This window comes from Enhydra lutris, unplaced genomic scaffold, assembly GCF_002288905.1.
Source record: "Enhydra lutris kenyoni isolate GAN:26980312 unplaced genomic scaffold, ASM228890v2 scaffoldscaffold13, whole genome shotgun sequence".
Taxonomy (NCBI): Eukaryota; Metazoa; Chordata; class Mammalia; order Carnivora; family Mustelidae; genus Enhydra; species Enhydra lutris.
Window position 1 is genome coordinate 35575310 of NW_019154097.1, and position 9183 is coordinate 35584492.

The following is a 9183-nucleotide window of genomic DNA, read 5'->3' on the forward strand; positions in this document are numbered from 1 at the left end:
ACTTTGATGCACGGGTAAGCAAGTCACCACAAGAGTAGAAGACAAGACTTTCAGGACAGTACTGCTTATAAAAGTGAGTCACCCCCTTCTGGAAAAGTCCAAGACCAAGATGGCTCACTCATGGCAGCAGCACATCAAAGACTTCCTTGCCGTGCTAGCTCCCAGGCTAAAAATACTCCTGCTGGTGAAATCTCAGGCAGTCTCTTAGCCCACAGGGGGAGGCCAAAGTGACAGCCCCAGCCTCTCACCTCGGGAGGTGGGATTATAGATGGAACCCAGATGCTCTTCTTAAACAACTCCAAAAACAACAGGTTGCGGAAGAAAATGTAGTTGAGTGATAGCTGGAGTTGCCGTTTGGCTAGGAAGCATTAGTAAGGGGCTTTCCAAAGTCAAAAAGGCCTCCCAGTTCTCATGAATTTATACCTTTACAGTCTCCAACTAGTAACAAACCGGCGTCACAATGTGTGCTTCTAAAAGACAGTTCTTCGGGGCTGGCCATCTCCCTTCTTTGGTCTTACACTCACTCAGCCAAGTAACATTCCTTTAACTCTCTCCAAAGTCTCTCTCTCTTGTGAGAACCCTCCCACCTCAAAGAGTACCTTTATGAAAAACCCAGATGCTTCATTCTGGAATCCTCATAGCAGGACACTATGTACATTTTCCAAGAGGGAACCTAGTTTTCCCTTGTTCTCTCTGGGCAGCTGTATCCTTTGCATCCCCTAGACCTGAAGTTCTTTGTAGAGGACCGAATCTTTCCACAGGAGGCGGTCCCTGTCTCAGCACGCCAAGGAGCAAGAACAAGCACAGGCCACACACACGGGAGAACCAAGGAAGCAGAGACTCATTTTCTCCAACTCCGTTCCTTGGAATCAGAACACACTCACTCAGTGAAACAAACTTAGAGACCGAATCTGGGCCCTGCGGCCCCTGATACAATGGAGCACAACCTGGCTGCGCTCCTTCTGCCAGCCACATGCCAGGCATTTGGTGCCACAGATCTGGCGCGGTCCGTGGCTGAACGGGAAAGCAGGGCCTGCCCTCGCGTGGTTTCTAAGCTAACCGAGAAGCAAAGCCACACACCCAGCACTCCAACACGCAGCAGAGCAAGTCAAATGCTGAAGAAATAAAGGGTTTCCTTCCAGAAAGATACGGGAAAGTTCACGAAGAAAGCCCCAAGGCTGTAAGCCGAGCAGACATTACGGAACAGGACCACGAAACGTGAAGAGACGTGGTTGCCTTGGGTGAGAGAGGCATCTCAGCATCTCTGACAGACGGAAGGGAGTGAGCCCCAGCAGAAAGGGTTAGTGGGTGACGCCTGGTCTATTCCTCCTGCTCACGCTGGCTCCATGTCATGACACAGTATCAGGTCCCCAAACCAATTCCGTGGATTAAAACATGAAACAGAACAGAATAGATCAGAAGAGACTAAGGCTAAATAGCACCTTCATGAAATTTATTTCCATTACCACTAACTCAAAATGCCGAAGACCCTTCTCCTTGGGGAGTGTGGCACAGAGGATTTTCTCACTAGGACATGAGGTCACCGAACGTCCTCCTCACTAGGACAATGAGGAGCTGCTGCAGGTGAGGGGTCCTGTAGGGGCGATCGAGACCACAAATCCAGTCCTTTCCCAGAGTCACGAGGACCCTGGCTGAGAGTCCTGCCCTGGGCCTGGAACCAAGGACCATGCATGGGCATAGTGCCAGCAAGTGGGCCGTTTCCAAGGTGGAGGCGATCGGTGACTTTCTGGCCTCTCTTGACCACCAACCATAGTAAGAAATACTATAATCATATACACAAATGTATCAAAAATCTAAAAATTCGATTTTGACTTAAATTCAATTTCACTCTGTAGTCCTATGAATTAATTCTCGGGCCAAATGGTGTCTTAATCCTTTCCCCAACTGAGGGTGAAGGGGAGGGAAGGGGAGGCAAGGGTCTGGGTCACCACCAGCAGCACTGGCCTGACCTGGTGCTGGTCAGGATACCAGTTCCACCCCATCCCCCAACCCAGACCTAATGAATCAAGATCTCTGGGGGAGGGACCCAGGACCCGGGTTTTAACTAGTCCTCCAGGGGAACAAAGGTCTGGGGGAAAGAGAGAAACTGTGAAGAAATTCCAAATCTTGAGTGGAAGATGGGCAAGCCGCAAGCTCAGCAGAGCCGCGCGCATACAAAGCGACAGGCAGGTGGGTCCTTGGACTCCAACAGGGAAGTTCAAATCTCACGTCAGAACATTCCTCCGGACAAGCCCCTTCTGATGGGGAGAGAGACTGGAAACACTGTGCCTGGAACAGGACTGCCTGAGCAAAGCCATGGGGGTTGAGGGGAAGGGATGACCACTAGTCACCAAATCCCAGTCACCAAATTCCAACTAACCAGCCACCCCAAGCGGAGATATTTGGCCAAAACACATCTCTTGACTCTAAGGCTCAGAGTGCAGGTAAGCCGGTCAGTATTTCTCAAGACCCACTGTGTGCGTGAGTGCTTCGGACAACAAATTTCACCCGGAAGTGCGACCAAAGTGATCACTCATTGCTTTCCTCTCTGCTTTATGCCATGCATGCTCATACCTGGCTGCAATGTTTGCTCAGCATCTACTTTGTGCTGGAAAAAAATGGTTTCTGTCCTCAAGCCATTGCTCTAAGGCAATGATTCTCACGAGGGTAGAGAGTGGGTCAATGGCAAGGTGTCTGTCAAAAGCATACACAAGGCAACTATACACATTCATATTTGCATTCCGAAGAAAGCAAACCCGGGGCGCCTGTTTGGCTCAGCTGGTTAAGTATCTGACTCTTGACTTCGGCTCCAGTCATGATCTCAGGGTCGTGAGGTCAGGAGCCTGGTTAAGATTCTCTCTCTCCCTCCCCTCCCCCCAAGCCCCAGCTCACACCACTCTCTCCCTCTCTCTTTAAAAAAAAAAAAAAAGAAGAAAGCAAACCTGGACAAAATACACAGAAGCTAAAAGCGGAGGGGCTGAGGTGTCAGAGTGTCCAAGATTAAGGCTGGGTGAAAAGCTACCACCGCTTGGCCTAGCAACCTGGCCTGAACTCAGCTGGGTCCTTATTCCATGCTGACCCCAACCCACGAATTAATCGTTTTCTTAATGGAAAACAAAAGTATTTATAGTCCTCAGAGCACATTCTAAGCTGATAACCGTATTTTTATATTTAAGAAGGAAAGCCCTGAATTTTCTAGACAGGAAAACAAAGCCAACTGGGAAGGCAAGGAACCTGCCAAGGACCCGGCATTCCCAAGCACAGGTTCCCGTTACGTGGGCTGGTGCGGGGGGCTCTGTGGAACCCTTCCTTAGGAAGGAGGAGGAATGGCAGGGGAACGTCTCATGGGGTCCAGCTGAAAATGTCTAAGAGCCACCAACTGACCACGGAGAAAACCTTGTCACTTCATCTTCTTCCAGGGCCTGGGCCCGTTGTGTACCCACCCTGACGGAAATCCCCAAAGAAGGTTTTGTTCTGCCGGCCCCAGTGTCCTCAGAACTGAGGGTGCCTTAATAATAAAAATGCGCAGCTACCAGAAAGCCAGCGGCTGTACTTGAAAATGCATGAAAATCAGTGGATTGAAAATATAAACGGGTCTACCCTCTGCAGAAGTCCGGCACGTGTCTGAAAGTCACCTTTTAAAGTGTTTTTGGTTCCAACTCTCCTTACAAATTGAGTATCACCACAAAGCAGGGATTGAAATATATTTAGTTTCTTTATAATAATATTTTTGTATTCTTTGTGATGGAGGTTGAGCGGTGTTTTTAAATTTTTCATCAAAACAAAAACATTAGCCCAGAACGGCATGTCCTGAAGCTCGGTTACAGCCTGGCTGTCCCCGCAGGCTGGCCACGCTGCCTTCAATACCCGCTCCTGGGGGCGGTGAGCCCGAACCCATCCACGGAGAGGCCAGCTCTGAAATGCTCAAATCTCCTCTTCCATCCAATGTACTAGAGCACCGCTGGGGTTTAAATTCTGATCTCTTACCTAAAGAGGGCAACCTGGCAAGACTGGGCTCACACCTCTGTGCTCTACAGCTGACCCAGAGCCAACTCCCCAAAATATGAGGGGCCCCTACTCAGGCCTCTTCCCACAGTACAAAGAAATCTAGAGACCCACACTTAATTTAGGACAAATTTTTTTCTCCTTCCAGGGCTGTGGCTGTGAGTGGCACGTGGCAGCGAGGTAACTGCCAGCTGAGGGGTAGCCGAGCTTGGAGAAGTGCGAGGCCTTTGATGACATCCAGTCTGGTGAAGGTCAGTGTCCCCAACACTGGTCCCACCTGCCCGGGCAAGGATGGCCTCCACATGGCCCCAAGTGAAGAGGCTCCTACAAGTCAAGTACGGTCTGAGCTGGTTGTTGTGCGCCAAGAAGATCCTGTTCCATTCCCTCTCTCTTTGGACAGAAGGGAAACTCGTGGAGGATGACTGTATGAGGTCATAGAGCCCAAAGCACTTCTCAAGCCCCTCGTGCTCAGTGCCCAGGGTGCAGCAGGGAGTCAGGCAGACATGACACCAAGGCTTAGGAGGAACAGGGAAGAGAACCGAACGAAACACACCATTACGAGTGGGCTGAATGCTTCCAGAGTAGGCCGAGGCCCCTCACCCAGCTGGAGATCAAGTGCTGAAGGACCTCAGCCCGGTGCCCCCAGAGGCAGACGGAGCCAGGCTTCTAGTGCAAGCCGCTTATGTGCGAAGTGCAGGAACACTGATGGGGGCGGGGCGGTAGGAAGGCAGGAGAGGGTGCTCTAAAGCCATCTTTCACCCAGGCAACCACCATGAACACTGCAAGGAAACTGGTTTAAACGGAAGCCAGAAAGATTCACGACAACTGCCCAGATTTTCATTTTCTTTAGGGTGTGTGTGGGGGATGTGGACTGAGGGAAAGTGTTTCTGATAGAGGGATGAGCATGTCTGGAAGGTCCTGGCCCAGCTGGCTCAAGGTGCATCAGGAGACCTGGTCAGTACGGCACAGGGAGGGAGTGGGGAGAGGCGGCAGGCCAGCCTGCGCCAGCGGGGTGAGTACTGCAGGACCCAGGAGCCGGCCTGCCTCCCAGAGGTGCTCATGGGCAGTGCGCTCTACAGAGGAGGACAGAGCACAGGGTTCACAGCACACCTTCTTCTCCTGCTCTGAGAAGGAGATCTCAACATGCTACCCACAGGGTGAGAAGGCAGCCACCCTGAAGTCATCCTCCTTTCAACAAGATCGTTTCCCCAGTGTGTTGGTGACATTTAGACCAAATGAACTCCCCTAACCTTGTCTTAACAGCAAGCTGCCTCAAGGTGAGATCCGAATGTGCAGGCACGGTCCTGGGTGCCAACAGTACACACGGCGCATGGGAAACGAAAGAGAAAGGTGTGAGCAGGAAATGCCGACAATAACCTCCCTCTGCCCAGACCAAACAGCTTGCGCTCCGAGGCTGCCTGCCCATCAGAGATTCTCGGCGTCTCACCCAGGCGAAGAGAGCCTGAGAAGCCCAGGGGTCTGTCGGAAGCGCGCCTCCCTCCCCCACCTCAGTGCCTACCATGCTGTGGGGAAACGAGCTGGGTAGGGGCTGGCTTGGCCCCGGGCAGTGTGTCCCGTCCACAGCTGACCAAGCCTGAGGGCTGTGCTAAGATCTCCAAGATGGGCAAGACACTTCAGGAACACAACTGGCCACAATGAGAGGGCTTTAATCGGCTTCCAAACAAACCACCTCCTTTGATGGGTGGTGGACGTCATCTGCTCACAAACGGGCAGCTGGTACAAAGCATGTCTGTAGGATTAAATAACGAACACCTGGAACAACACCTCTTGTCCTGGCCCAAAGTGGACAGCGATCTGGGATTCATTCCCAAGAAAGAAACCAGAGCATGTGGTTACCACAGCAGTTTGCCCATTTAGGGACGCCAGAACACATTCCTCTCTCCTGGAAGTTAGGGAGTGGGAGGCTGGCTTTTCATGTAGGTTCTGCCACTAATTGGTTTGGTCAAACAGGCAAAGCACAATTCCTCTTGGCCTCTTTTCGCCTCTGGAAAAGAAGGGCAATAAGCATAGATCAGTGGTTCTCCAAAGTCCCGTCCTGAAACAGCAGCGGCAACAGCGGCCTCACCTATGGAATGGGGAGCAACGGGATCTCCTGCGCCCCAGGCCATAGCCGCTGGTCAGAAGCTCGGCGGGCACGGCCGGTCACGGGCTTTCACCGGCCCGCCAGGTGACTCCGACACACGCCACACGCCACGTCTGACACCCACTGGCCTGGCTGGTTTCCCTACCTACTTAGTCTCAGAAAGCTGTCCTTCTTTAACCCTTCCCTGCCTGTACTACTACTGACTTCACTTTCCAACAAGTATTGACAAAGTGTCCACACCGTGCCAGACACTGGGGACTCCTGGGGCACAACCCCAAGCCCACTTGGTGGCAGGCACATGGGAAAGCTCTGAAGATGATGGACGTGCACAGGGCCTGTTTTCCAGTTACCTTCCTTTCTAACTGTCTTCTACAAAACTTACTCTACTTTTAAAAATAAGATGTTCAGCATACAAGGAGAGCTGCAAGGTACCAGCAAATAAAACATTATTATATTGCTACTGATGAAAGAAATAGATTATATATGTCCAATCATCTTAAGATTTCATTTATTTATTTGACAGAGAGAGACACAGTGAAAGAGGGAACACAAGCAGGGGGAGTGGGAGAGGGAGAAGCAGGCCTCCCGCCGAGCAGGGAGCCGATGCAGGGCCCAAAACCAGGATCCTGGGGATCATGACCTGAGCTGAAGATGAAGATGCTTAACGACTGAGCCACCCAGGCGCCCCCATATATGTCCAATTAAATAAGCATACAACATCAACTGGAAAATTTCTAGAAGGAAATGCAAACACAAATAACATTTCTTTTCTCCTAAAACTATTTTGTGACTCACAGTGTTCACAAGTCTTGAATGTTATTCTAGGCAAAAAATAAAACACCAAGTGACCTTTTTAGCAGTCCATTTTGCTTTGGGAAGTACACACAGGAAATGCAAAATCAAAAACAAAAGCGCAAATGCTCTACCCTAAGAGGAAAGACGCAACCAAATTACCTTAACGTTAAAAATGGAACTAAACTTAGCTTCCTCCGTCACGCCTCGGGGGTCCTGCTAAAAGCATCTGCCAAGAATCTTCCTCCTCTCCCCTCTGTCCGGTGAGCAAGGAGGGCAAAGGAAACACAGCCAGAAGGCAAGCCAGGGGCGCAGCTGTAGCCATCGGTCATTAACACACACCGGGCAGAGAGCCTCCGGTCGCTATGGGTCCCACAGACCCTGTCTCAGTCCGAACAAAATTCTCCTCAGTTGGTACTGTGCCATGGGACTGGACTCCTTAGAGGAGACGTGGACATCAGAGTTCTCCCCCAGTGCACAAGTCAACAAGCTCTTGTCTACGTTTGTTAAAACATGTACCTCATCACTGACATAACATACAGCTGCTTCTACCCAGAAGCGGGGCCGGGTGGCCAAGGCAAACCACAGAATTAAGGCACAAAGTGACAAAGCAATCCCCCCTCACCCCCCAATGTAGGGATTTCTTTAGGCAACACTAACCACAAAACAAGAGGGTTTAAAAGAGAAGAGAATCAGAAGCTTGAAACTCAAGATTTACTGCAACTGAGCCATGGATGGTTGGCTCTCAGTTTCCTAGTAGCAAAGGTAAAAAGGAATTAATTTGACCTTCCAAAGAAAATATATGAACTCTACAGAAGAGGGAAACTTTTCCCTGGTACGACACTCCAGAAGAAATTTCAGGGAGGGTATAAAGTAACACCATAAATTTGGTCTTCAATCTTGGTTTTACACGATCTACAATGCTCTTTAAGTAGCCACTTAATACCTGTTCTCTATTAAAAAAATCAATAGCCCAAAAACTTTTTGTGAATACATTTCTTAGGTTTAACCTTAATTATTAATATGACCCTGTCTTTTGTTACCAGGAGCCCCAAGTAAATATAGAATCCGCCCTTAAAGAACTAAAATAAATGGGGTTTTCCCCACCTATTTCTGGCAGAAGTGAGATGTCAGTCACATCGACACTGAGTTCTGAGGTCTGAACTCGGTGTGGTTAAAGCGCTGACCACTCGGGCCCGACGTGCTCTTCGCCCACAGGAACGGGGCGCCCTCCAGTACCGCCAGAACCTCAGTAGGCAGAAGAAGCCCAAGGGACGGCCCCCTGGAGGCCAGCCCTCACAGCTCCAGAAGGTGGGGGACTGGGGCAGGAGAACCAGGAGCCCGCTTGCTCCTCAGAGACCCTTTCTTCAGAGCCCAGTGCTCAGCCGGGCAGGCAGGATTAGAGGGAGGCTGCAGGGGCTGGACCATTTTCCACAGCTTAAGGAAAACTGGATTCGGTCTAGGAAGGCAGCAGCGAGGCCAGACAGACCAGCAGGCTCAAGACAAACCACAAGGTCAGGGACTCTTCAGCCTGGAGGAGTGTCGTGGGCAGAACAGGGTGAACGAGAATGCCCCGGTCGGTACGGCCCCCAAATGCTGGAACGGCCCCGCCCTGCTTTGAAGCTCCAGTGAAGCAGGCCCAAAAGGGGAACTTGGTGTGGACAAGAAGGGGGCTGGTGGACCTGCATGGAGGAGGAGGGATGATAAGCGTGGCAGCTGGGGCTGACTTCTGGGGGGCCAAGCACAAGCACGGGCCCTACCCTCCATGTGCGCTCCGCAGGAGAACGCTGGGCTGGCTGGTGTGGGGCGCCCACCTCGTCCCACGGGGCGGCCATCAGCAGGCCATGAGCAAGGCGCCTGCTAGCAGGGGCTCATCAGCAGTCCCTTGTCGGCGCCTCGGAAACAGCTACAGGAGCCACCGGGGGATCTGCCGGCCAGACGAGACAGGGCGAACGAAGGCCTACAGGCTCACCAGGGCTGTGACCAGAGCGCCCATCGGAAGGCAGGATGCGGGCTCAGCGTCACCCCGGTAGTTCGGCCTCTTCCTGGAGGCCAGTTCCTTAGAAGCGGAACAGCGCTCGAGGTGAAATTCCATGGTAACCAGGCGGGGACAGGCCCCCAAGTCACACCTGCAGTCAGGCCCGGCTGGACCGCTCCGTAGCTCAGAAAGCCTGGGCGATTAGCTTCCCACCCTCCACCAGCAGAACGGAGACAGACAACAGCATCCACAACAAAGGGCTGTTGTGAGCAGCGAATGAGAAAACATTTACCGAAGAACCAAG